Source organism: Syngnathus typhle, linkage group LG1 (assembly GCF_033458585.1).
Source record: "Syngnathus typhle isolate RoL2023-S1 ecotype Sweden linkage group LG1, RoL_Styp_1.0, whole genome shotgun sequence".
NCBI classification, from domain to species: domain Eukaryota; kingdom Metazoa; phylum Chordata; class Actinopteri; order Syngnathiformes; family Syngnathidae; genus Syngnathus; species Syngnathus typhle.
The window spans coordinates 18,577,151-18,590,538 of record NC_083738.1 but is presented as its reverse complement, the minus strand read 5'-3'; positions in this window follow the sequence as shown (position 1 = coordinate 18,590,538).

The window sequence follows — 13,388 nt, the reverse complement described above, 5'->3', positions numbered from 1 at the left end:
TTTAGCAACTCCGGGAAAATCTCACTTTATCCTTACGAGTGAGGAGCTTCTTAACCATGTCTGGACAAATGAAGTTAAGAGCAAAATAGAAATCACCTTATGTCTTATTTATGAGACTCTATTGCAGTTTCATTTTCATGCTCGCTGTGCTGGTGTCTCATCCATCAGTTTCACTTGAGTGATTTTGACACAAATAGGTTTAGCTCCGTTATACTCAGATTATATATGTACTATGCACTGTAAAATCTGAATAGTATCCATAACAAAGAATGTACCATTTCAGTAAAAATTATAATAGGACTGCCTTGAATAACAAGGATTAAACCAGGCAAATTAAAATGTCATACTTTGTCATCTCCATTATTATGTCACTGCAGTCATCTGTAACTGACATTATATTTTCAGCACAATTCACCAAATACTTTTGTGTTTCTTTTTTATTGTTTATGGCCCAGATAGCCTAGTTTTTTCTTTCTAATCCTTCAAATGTATCCAAGAGATCAAAAACAACAATTGAGGGTCAAACCAATTGTGTCGGCAGGAAGCATGTCCCTAAAAGCATTGTTCTTTGGAAAAGAAGACAGCTAATTTATGTTGTCCGCATTTACAGATGCTCCAAGATAGTCGTTATAGATCTCTGTCTGGGCATATCAAGGATTTGGCTGTTATCGTCATGGGAATGAGACTGAAAATAGCCGCTGGGACTGCAGTCAAAGAGCATTACATTACACAGACAGACACAGCACAACCATGTTAGTACAAAGCCGTGAGCTCTCGGGACTGCCGCATTGATTTGTGGCTTTTTGAACCGACAGAAAACAAGCTCGCATCCTATCTCGCTCCTGTGCGACAACTGCAGGAGGTCCGGTTACTGATTATAATTGGCATAGCATGATTCCAAATGTGCACTCTGAATCACGCTGTCACTGGAGCAGCGGGGGACTAACGTCTATACGGCGATGATGCGTGCTAAAATGGCAATGTCTTTAAATGCGTATACACTCCGTAGTCTAGCTTTAAACGAATGTTTCCACTTCAGAAAAAGTAACAAGTTCAATGGGAGGCTTTGATATCTTTAAATCACATTATTCTTAACTTCATTAGTGCCAGTCAAGCTCCATAATAGTCAATTTTATACCTGTCATTTCAATTTCGGAACTGATGTTTTTAATTAAATGTAGAGGAGAACATTTTAAGCCCTCAAGATGTTAGAATTACGAACTTTTGAGGAATATACATCTCAAAAGTTTGAATTCAGGTCGTGCCTGTTGCATGAGACATCAAATTTAACTCTTGCTTGTTTTGTTTTTACACTTGTTGTTTTTGCAGCGGTCAATTGTTGGGGTTAAATTTACATAATAGCGTCTCCACATGGATTTTCTCCACCAAGTAGTGGTCCGTTTGCATGAGCCAGAACCGCCCCCCAAAACACATTGGTATTCTCTACCAGAGTTTTACAAGTAGATGCTAAATGGATTTGAAGTTGATACTTCTTAGTGAAAACATAATATTGCCAGTATAATATTAAGAGTGGTTTGAATTTGTCTGAAAAATTCACAGAATTTGTTCGTCCCTATTGTCGACTGGCAAAGGAATGCCCTTGAGCTTTGATTCGATCAATTCTGCAACGAGAAACCTGTTGCTCCTGATGTGCCTGTGCTCAAGATGAATTAGCATATGATACCGTTGAGGAGCCTCAGATGTGAATCTCCATCTTTCTGAATTTCTCTGACTTCAGGCACAGTCCACTGGCCCACCAACTGGAACCCCGTGCACCTTCTTCAAAGCTCTATAAAAGTCCCCCCTGGCATCCTACAGCAATGTCACTTGCCCTTTATTACTGTATTTGAATCCCCAAATTAGTTGGCACTCCTGTGGAATGTTCCCCTCCGGACGATCGTGCTGTGACCACATTAATTTCAGGTCGCTGGAGTGTCCTAAGATGCAAATCGAGTCATCTATGAATAAAACGGTGTGGGCTAGATAAAGGGCAGCTTGTCACAACAATGGGCAGGAATGAGAAAATATTAGAGTGGCATAGAAGGCCTGTGAAATGACTGAGAAATGGGGTAATTACGTTTTGTAAAATTGATGAAACTGCTGAGATGAGACCAAAGCTCACATCAGAGGAAGAGGTGTGTTTGTCAGTGTCAGGAATCCTTCCCAGATGGGAAGAGTTCATTAAAGTCAGGTCTCTTTTTCATTAATATTAAAAGTTACTCCTTTGACTTAACTTATATGTGTGAGGTGATGCTTATAATGTCTTCTCTAGTTCACCTTAAAAATAATTGATAGGTTTTAGGTAAGGGTGGCTCAAGTGACTCCATAGACTGCCTTATGGACCATTCTTTGGTCTCCCTCATCTGAGAGGACTTTCTTGCTCCAATGAAGTTGCAAGCGTACGGAAATGTCTTGGCAAGATATATTTCAGAGGAATCTATGAGGTCTGAAGAAATATGGACAAAAAAAGAAGAAACCTGTTTGGTGGGAACAAATGCAAAAATATATTTTGCAATATCTCAACTTGCCTATTATCTGGTCTGCTGTTTACCTAATTTGAACTAATAATGTGCAATTCCTTTTTGGTAGGCCGCTGTACATATTCCAACAAGCTTTTTAGTATGGGGTTGCATTCGGGAGGGTTACCAATCACAATGTGTCATTGCAGTGTCTGGTTCCAGATGTGTCATATGACCCCTCTCTTGAGACCTCCTAATAGCTACAAGACAACAACAACCAATACGCAGGTGGGTACTCCCATCTGCAGCATCATTGATACAGATCCCCATGTATGGCAGCCATCTGTCCTGGTTGCTAGTTCAACAGCTGTGAACAAGTTGCACTTAAAACATACGCCAACATCCAACCATTTTCCAAGCCTGCTCCTATTTGGCTCGGTCTCGGCAGTAGAAGTACCCACAAACAGCGATGATTATTTTTGTCCTAAATTGTTTCTCCACGCTACTCGCACAGCACGCTGTGTGCGTACTTTGTGTGTGACATTGTAAGAACATTACTCACGCCAAATGTGTGTCTTCCGGTTCACCCGGCTGCGCAAACTACCGTGCATTAACTTTGTATGTGCGGTAATTGCATTGTGAGTGTAGTTTAATTTGCGTTCGGTCTGAGTGCAGCATCAGGTGAACTAGAGCATATCGCAGCTGATTTTGGGTGATAGGTGGGTACAGCCTTACATGGTCAGCAGCCAATCACAGAGCTTATACAGATGAAGAACCATTCTCCTGTTACCTTCTATTGACAATTCAGTTTTCATTGAAACGGATGTGATTTTTATTAATGTGGGAGGGACCAAAGTACCTGGTAAAAATAGCATACAAGGATGGGGAACTTTGAGAGATTGTTTGAGCTAATAGGTTCTGACATTTAACCTGATGACATGTCTTTGTGGGCGGGTGCATGTGTCAAGGCATGTTGAGAAATTGGTTGTTGATGCTTTGTTTACTTGCCCCATCATCAGCATCCCTCAATGGAGTAATACATGAGGAACATTTTCAAGTGCGTCATTTGGAGGCGGGCAGGCATGGGAGTGTATTGTCCTCCATTCCAAACCAGCTGCCATTACCCTCATTTTACACTTTGGCTTTTGTGCCGGAAACTACTTTCCTTCCCCTCAGACTATCATGCCCCTGTCTCGTTACACACCGACCCTCTTCTCCTCATTAGCTGATGACAATATTAGCTTGGCATGTTTGTGTGTATGTGTGTGTATGTTTCTGCGCGCTTGCTCATATGTGTGTTACTCCTTGGAGTCATTTTGTTGGCAGGGCAGTCTTAAAAAGCAGCTCATTAGCGAGTCCATTCGGACCCCAGCAACTCCCTCTCCCTCTCTTGCAGCTTGCTATGGACACATTAGGCCAATGATGGTCTCACACTCTAATGGAGGAGAACAAGAGCATCAGCGCTGAGCTGTTCTTGTTTGCTCTTCTTTTAATTATACCTCCCCTGCCAACCTAAATTGCTCCGGTCTCAAGCTTTCTTAACGTTCACTTTGGCACAACACATAGCTCTGATCATCAGAATACGCTGACGGCAGGATTTTTTTTTATTTTTTTCTATAAGGTGCTCTATTTAACTGATGGCCTGTGTTTCAAAATGTACCGCTCGTTTGCCTCGAGGTACTTTGTGAGGCGTGTCGCATGGCCTCTGAGAATGGGTGTTTGGCAAAGGTCTAGTGTTTGTGCTATGAGGAAAAGGAAAACATCAATGCCTTGACTGCCTTTATGGTTTGCCTTGCGTTTCATCTGCTTATGAGTTTGAGGTGTTTGGGAAAAAGTTCTTGAAGCATGGCAAACTTAATTCACAGGAACTTGCAAAGTTGAACAGATCATCAGTCAAACTGTTCAGAAGCTTTTGTGTTTGAAAAGCATTATGTTTAGTATAGATTTAGTTTTTTTTTATAATCTGTCTAGAATTTGAGAGTTAATGGGCCAAAAATGGTATTTCTTTCTTGAATTTAGTTGAAGTGATAGGGTAGAATTTCCTCATTATACAGTGCCATTCCAAGTCTTAATTTGACGTTAAATTGACGTTGTTGCATGGATAAAAAAAAAAAAAGCTTTTCTTTACCAGTGATGTTTCAGTAAACATTTTGATTGATTACAAAATAAATGAGCATGATCTGTGTTTGTTGACTTTTCAAAAAACAGATTCAATTTTGGTTCACGTTATGTCATGTTATCCCCGTGTCCATTTTTCATGTCTTGCTTTCTTTGTCAGGTTTTTGTTTCTGCCTGTTCTCGTCAGCCAATCAGCTCCAGCAACTTTTCTTATCCAGTTTGCTTGTGTCTAGTTTCTTGGTTACCTTTGGTCTTGCTGTTGGGTGTCAGGTTAATCCAGCCATGTTGTTTCTTCTTGTTGTGAAATTATTCTCCATGTTTCCTTTATTACTTTGAACCTTGTTGTTTCAGACTTCATATTCATATTTTTGTTTTCCTTTTTGCTTCCCTCGGTTGCATTTGACACCTTTAAAAAACAGAGCCAACATGAATAAAAAGGACCTCAGTACATTAAGAAAAACTGGATGCACTGCTTCAAGGAACAAACATAATCCTGTTTATTGTACATATTGCTGTCTTCACACTTAGTTTGATTTTCTGGTCTGAATCGGAGCAGAAAATGTAAGTAAAGCATTGAGTCAATCTCAAACTGTTGTTGACCTTAATATTCAAACATGATGGCTGTTTGTCGGATTACGGGAGGAGACCCACAAACCTACTGGGGGAAAAAAAAAAACATACAATTGACCGAGATTTGAACCCAGAACCTCTTGACTCTTAGGCAGACTTGCTAACCACAGCGTAATGTGTTATTTTTCATTTTTTATTGACAAGATAAAACTGACTACTACTATAATTTCTCGACACTTAATCTGAATGCAGGCCAAGGTCAAAATATTTTCTCTCAGCTCAGATTGTAATATCCGTTTTGTAAACTTTTTCGGATGATTTTTCAATGAATAGTAATCAGAATGGTATTGTGCAAAACAATGCAAGCTTGACCGTGCTGGTTCTATTGTTTCACAGACATTTTTCAAATGTTTGAATGATATTATTAATTGTTTTGTGTATGTGTTGTGTACAGAGAAATGGGATTTCAGCAGTTAGCTCGAGGGGAAACAACCAAGGCCTCGAGATGGGACGCCCCTTTAATTACACTGGGTAATTGTTTGTTTTTAATGGAAGCCCTCGGCTGTAAGCTAAAATTAATGACTGTCTCTAACTTTAAAAGGTTAAGTAAAGGAGGCACTTTTTGGCAAGTGCACATTATTTAATGACACGTGAAAGCTCTCAGTCAGTTCTATTTTTAGTGGAGACTGAGACAAAAGATTCATTTTTCATGGCTCGCTTTGATTTGCCCATTTGGCTTTCAAGGATCCTCTGTGACGTGAAAAGTCAGCGTATAGTGTATGACCGAGAGCTCAGCATGAATAAGTCAACAGTGTCATAATGTTTGTTTATTCATTTATGAACATCTCCTCACTGATGTTCCTCAACCCGCTTGGGAATGCAACATCTCGTATCCTCTTTTTTGAAGCTTCATGCATAAACAGGATACGCTGGGGCTTTTTCTTTGGCAATGAGCAAAAGGTCTTTTTCCAGACAATGCCCAATAAATGTCTCATATATTGCTATCAGTATTGAGTTGCAGGTTTTTATTTACTCACTGAATTAAATCGGTATGCAGTGGAGTGGAACCGGCATGCTCACAAACCAAAATATCTACTGACAGATTGCTGATCAGATATTAATGAATACACAAATAAAATTCACTTTTAAGTATTCTACACCATCAACAATCATGCCTGAATTATATCATGCTCATTAGGACCGGCTACCCCAGCATTGCGATTTTGGAGGTCACAAGAATAGGTTATGCCATATCACCTATGACTGGCTTCCCCGAATATTGAAAGTGATATATTTTCTGCAACTCGAAATTCTTGTTTTGCTCTTCCACTAACATAGTTCAATCACTTCAAATTTCCATTTTGCGTTTGCTCCCAAATTTTCCATGATTAACAATTATAGCAACCAAATACCTATCGGGCTATCTGCGACACTTTTAGCCTTTTGCCAACCGTGCCACAATCTTAGTAAATCAGGCCCCAATAGTCCGACTTGTCTAATGTGAACACCCCAAGGTGCGCTTCAGCACAGAACGGTTAATAAACCACACGAACAAACGTGTCTGCATGTCATAGACATAAAGTTGGGTCATTAAAGGAGATATTTGAACTATTTGGGAGTATTGTTATGAATGGCTTGGACATGTAGTTTGGCCCGTTTCAGTCTAATGTAAAGTCCAGCTGGGCAATTGTTACCATGATTGACCATGTTCCAGTGATGTCTTGGGCCAAGTGTGCACTGGTAATATCTTACAAATGCCCTTATTCCCACCTTTGTGTAGTGAACAACACTTTTGGCCACATTCGTTTTCCTTTATATCAAGCTCATCATTAATTTTGTAATTGGAGTGGTTTGTTCCTTACTGCTGCTTTATGCAGGTTGGTCGCCTGGCACAAAAAAATGCTTTCAATAGGAGATAAGTGGTGCACTGAATGGAAACTAAAGGAGACCAGAGTAAGTCAGCCAAAGAGTTGTGGAAACGCACCTAGCTTTGCTGGTCAGCACTTTTGGCAAAGCAATATGTTCTTGATTCAGACAATATATACTGCAGAAAAAAATCCATTATTCATTCTTATATGAAGCTGCCCGAGGAAAGGCCACCTGACAGCTAATTTATGTGAATGAAAAAAAGTAAAAAACAACATTAAAGATGGCAGGTACTTGTGTGAAAAAAGCCATCTGTGAGTCCTTTAAAATAAGACTGAGCGACTTTGCATTAACCCTTATAAACGCAAATAAAATAACGCACTTCACTGTCCGATACTTGTCAGATGTTTAACTGAATTTTACCACTATTCACTATTCAGCATCACACTTAGTCATTACCTAAATGGTTGTCAGGCAAAAGAAAATGGACTTCTGGTATTCATCTAAATAAGGGGTGTCAAACTGGGTGTGTTTTTATCTTGGGGCACTTCGTCGTCACGGCTTCCCTCAGAGGGCCGTATTTTATATTAAATATTTTCTTCATTGTTTAAATTACTGTAAAATGGTAAAACATATACAATTCTCAACACATGCAAATTAAAAATGATGGTACACATTTTAGCAAGAATCATGAGAGTTGACAGAATTTGATCTTCGGGCCATATAGAATGACATGGTGGGCCGGATTTGCCCCCCCCGGGCCTTTAGTTTGATACTTATTTGTCTAAATGATGTTCTCCATTCTCCATAGCTGTGCACAGTGGTGGCGAAATAGGAACATGCGTATTTACGACCCATGAGAAAAATACATCATTTTCTATCTGGACAGTGTTTCGAGACAAGATAAACGAAACAGGCGAACATCAGAGAATAAAACCCATTGCGTTAACTCTGCTCTGTTCCCCCAGATGGCTTAATTTAACCGATAGCACTGCTACCGTCTTGGCCGCTTTTATCAAAGACTCAACTCCATGCTGAGTCTATCAATGTGTAGGTGCGAACACTCATTCCAGGCCTCTCTGCTGTCGTTTGACACTTGGAAATAGAATCCTAACATCTGTGAGTCTGGGGGAAAAAGAATGTTATCCACAAATTAAGTTCAGAAGAAACCCCTCAAATTGAAGCCACATGTTTCATAAAAGTAAACAGTCTGAACTATAGGGTGAGTATCTCAGATACTTTATTGCGTAACAACAATTATCTTCACCATTCAACAACTTTTCATTTTGAAATCAATATCTATAAAAGCAGTCAATAGAGGTGAAAATATTGCACTCTGCATAGCAGCACAAAGGCTTGCTGGCGAAGAACAGTTTAAAGCTTTTAATTCACATTGTTACATGCATAAATATGTGTTCATTAAGAGGAATGATGAAGGTACTCTGCCAGATCTCACTAGGGGTGATGAAGCCTGGAACAAATGTGAGGTCCTGTCGACTTTCTTCACGGTTTATAGCCCATGCGGCAACACTCCACTAAGTAGCATGAAGTTACAGTTGACTTCATGCAGTATTTTCCTAATAAACACCACACAGTATGTCATTTCTGATATGTCCTAAAAATCTCAGGACACTGAAACAGCGCATTTATGGAGGCTTCTTCTATTTTCCTCATCAAGAGTGAACAAGTCCAGCAAAATAGCACTAAATCAGTTCCCCCGATCGTCTCCTATTGGAGGAACATTTTCATCAAAATCCTCTTGCCGCGCCGCCCAGCCAATATTCCATTCAGTCCCTAACCACATACACAATGAATTGATGTCCCCTGCTAAGCGCAGTGTGAAAAGAGCTTCAGTCAGTCCATAAGCCAAATAATAGCCAGATTTGAGGAAATGCACTAGTACAGCAGGCTACCTTTGCCAAATTGGGGCGATTCATTCACACCTTCCAATATATAATTTCTGAGGTTACAAACAGGCACGCAAGGGACTAGTACGTTGTCGACCCACCTTCAAAATGGTCCCTTGATAGTCCTTTTCTAAATGTTGAATCGATTTTGAATGCCACCACATTTTTGGCAGCACGTTAGCTTGACCTGAATTATGCTGAACTGGTTGATTTGAGTAAAGTTGTCAAATGTATTGTACGTATTTTGCACTTCTTTTATAATCAATTATGACTTATCCTGCCAATCGCATAGTAAAGTAGAAGCATAAACAAATAGGGGGAAAAAATAGATTCAATTTTCTCATGTTGGCATTACCCTGCATTTTAAAACACAGCCTTGGCAATGATTAGGTGTTTGTCTCAATTAACCTGCAGTTGCTCATCAGGAAACAGGGGAATACAATTGGCTGCAGTAATATTTAAATAGAATCTAATGCACCTGATAATAAGTGAATTTTCTAGCTTAATTACAAACCGCTCATCTGTTCTCCTCCGGAAGGAGGATGCCACTCCATTATGTCAACGTTTAATATTCTGTTTAAAAACATGTATGCTCAGCCATTTCATTGTCAACCCCTCCTCCTCACTCATGGGACCAGTATTGCGGCAAGAATTAACTTCTATTTACGTGTAGAGGGAAAGCTGACTTGCTGCAAACAACTTTGAACATGACTGCGGACGCCATTAAAATTGCTTGCAAAACTATTATTGTACACTCAAGATTGATGATGAACACAGCAATACACAACACTACACGCTAAAGCGCTATTCCCCAATTATCTAATTGGCTTTCTTCAGACAGATTTCAAAACAAACAATAGACTTAATCATGTGTTCTTACAATTTCATAATACGGTATATCTACAAAATAAAATATGCAATCTCCTGGGACGATCCTTTTGCAGTGGGTTAAAGGAGGCTTTTGTCAAAGTTAGCGGTGGACCAGAGAAAACTTTAATCACAAAATTGAAAAAAGCAAAGTCCCACAGCTCTTGCTAAGCAACACAAATCTAGATTAGCACACACAAGAAATCGGATGTCACTAACCGGCACGGGTATGTGCTATGGATCTTAAGTGGCATAAATATTTCTGATCATTTACAGTGACTATCCATGAGAAATTAATCTGATAAATGTAAACATTGATTTGAAGTCTCGACTGTCATGATGCGACATTCATTTGGTTTTGTATTAGAAATAAGTTCATTTTCTTTGTGCTCCTTTTGTATGCGTCCGTCTCGTGCTTATTTATCCCATTAAGAAGAAGCGTGGTTTAATTTATGATGAATGTCTGCAAATAACTACTAATAATTGATATTGTGTTTTGTTGTAAGAATCCATGCATAGATTCAAACTAAATTTGTTTGGAAGTCCTGCGGCAAGTGTAAAATGTGAAAGGTTTTCAGTGCAGGTATATTCTCTTTCCTCGTTTGTTCAGAATAAGTGACGTCTTCACGTCAAAGTGATCTCACTTCCTACATATTGTGTAAAGTCCTTTGTGTGGTAATGTGTTTGTTTTTGTCATAAGCAACAAAAAAAATGCGAATTAGCACAAAATATTTGAGAGACCTAAATTGTGAAGTATGAATGTAAGCAAGCACTATATATGGTGCTTAAATGTGTTTACTCATTTAACAGAGCTCCTATTTAAAGAGCTTAAGGTGACAAATCAGTGGTAGCGTTTGCTTTTTGCGTAAGCGAGCCTCCTCATTCAAATACGTTTAGAAAGAGACGGAGGAAAAAAAAAACTCATAACAGCAAACAAACAAAATGTCCCTTTTCCAGATGGTAGCTGCAGTGTGAATGTTAAAACTACTGCTGTCAACCTTGCTCTTTAGTTCTGATGGCACATCATAAATATTGATGCAGGCATAATAGGTAGAATGCGTCATGTGTTTACACTTATGTAACAGATGAATGCATTTGGGGCCCAGGTAAGGGATGATTTGGTTGATTTTTCTACTTTCAGTTAAAATGGTAGCTGCATTTTTCTACCTTCAAAAAAGTCAAACCGCATAACTTGTTTACGTCAGACAGTAAATGTCAGGCAAATGAAAAGTCGTATGCTGACTGATGTGAAGACAGGTTTGGGAACGTGAGAATGAGGAGAAACACTTGGTAAGACAACAAATACCTTTAATTCATTTTACTGACCCCCCACTACCCACCCTCCATATTTACTGAAACCTTTCCAGTGATCTGACTGAGGATATTTATTCCAAAGGGCATTCTTATGAGATTCTCCCCTGCACGATTTGCACACAAAATATTTCAGTTGCTCATGTTTTTATTTGTAGTCTGGTTCTCATTTAAATCTAGAATACATAAAAGTATGACATTTTTTGCAAGAAATGAGAACCACCAAGAATTCGTATTTTTGCTTGTCGTGCTTTGACCGAGTTGCAGATGCTGCGTTTTTTGCTGTCAATGGTATTTAGAAAAAAATTTGAATTAAAGATAAAATACACATTCATTTTCCACCTTTTCACGCTTTCCTGATTTTTATGGTCTTGGTCTTGTCTACGTCCCGGCTTGTCTCGGTCTTGGTCTTGGCTCAGTCTCAACTCCGTAAAGTCTCAATTTTGTCTCTGCTCTGTTCTCGGGCAAGCGAAGTCTCGGATTGCGAACAATACAAAATAAATATGCTATCGAGGCAGCAAACTGGCATGCCCACCAGATGCGTTGAACCACCTTGTAAATCACAAAACTGACTGAAAACTGAACTTGTTACAGCAGTTTGGTGGCATCTGAAACATCTTCATTTGATTGCGGGATGTCATAAAAATAAATAAATTCAAGCTTTCAGCACGCTTGAATTGTGGAAATACGATGATTGTTCCGACAGCTCTATTGCCTTTTGCGGGGCCCAGCTGGAGAAGACGATAAGAGAGATAACAGCTCATTTCTCAAGAGGGCGTGCATCTGTCTGTTTCCCCGCTTGTGCCTGATGCTGTTCATCCAACGGAGGTTCTCTCTTTATGTTCTTTTGGGTGCCTGATAAAAGGCCAAAGAACTGCCAAGGATTACAAATCGCAGCCTGTGTCTCACAAAATATGATTTCCTATGCAACAAGCTTTCAGATTACTGTTGTGTACAATTGCTGTCAGGATACGAGGCAAGGTACGTTGCACATACACATCTTTTTATTGTACTGCAGTGTCAGGAAGTAATGGCGCAATGTGTTAACCAAAGACAACCCCAAGGTTAAACGTTTGCATTCCGGCGTGTACTCTGCAGCGTCACACTTATGCTGATGAGAACATAAGATTGCCTCAACCTTGCAATCGGCGGGGGAGTGAAGGAGATTAGAGACCCGGACTCACCTTACCTGAAGAAGGTATGTCATTTGAATGACTGACATTCAGCATGTTTGCTTCATATTTTCTTTTATGACTTCTATCGTCGCGTTCTCTGCCCTCTTAATGCCCACCTTCAGACTGAAAGCTGCCGGCCTTTTTGTTTTGATGTATTGTCCAAGGCAAAATTATACTTCAGGTGAGAGCATTAGGTGGGCTTTGAATATTAAAAATACGACAAGAACAGCATTATCAGAACCAGGAGTCCAGCCTGTACCACACTAAGATTTAAAGAGCAAAAGATGCACAGGTGGATAAAGGAAGAACAAAAAAGCTCTCATGAGCTTTTTGAAGATTTCATAATGTGCCCCTTGAATGAGGAGTGGAAGAATAAGCAAAGAGAGTTGGCAGAACACTGGAGACAACATCCCACAGAGGCTCTCTCCATCATGCAAGGACAGCTTGCTAATAGAGTTGTTTACATGCATGCAGCGACTCTATCTGTCTTTCTCGTCTTTACCACACACACAAACTCACACATACATTTGCATGCGTTGTCTCTTGACTTTGCTCCAGGATGTTAACGCTATAAAATGCTGAATGCCCACTCCACCCACTGACATTTATCAAAATCAAACCTAATACATGGGGTCACTCACGCGTGTGTATGAACAGTGTGAGTGAGATTATGTTGTGTCAGCTTTTTGCGTATGCAATGGCGTATCTTTGTGTGGCGGGTAGACAGTGGGACGAGTAGGCCCCGTTGATGTGGACTTGTTCCCTGGATGCATCTTAAAGCTGATAATGAGTTGAGCTAGGTTAACACTGCAGAAAAATATTGCCCAGATTGGGATTTTTTGGTGACCTGTGCCTTGTATCTCAAATAATTTAACTTGTGTTGACAACTGTCTGCAAAATGTTGGTCCTCCAGAGGTTTTGTGAGAGTCCACTGAATCCCCATCTTGTGAGTTCCATTTTAGTTACGGTTCCACATTTCTATGCTAGAAAGCAGGAGAGACACAATATTTTATCAAGGTCGACAATCTCGTATATCAAGGTCTACAATCTCGTGTATCAAGGTCTACAATCTAGTTGCTAAGTGAGATAGGGATTTCTCAGGTACCAAGGGCAAA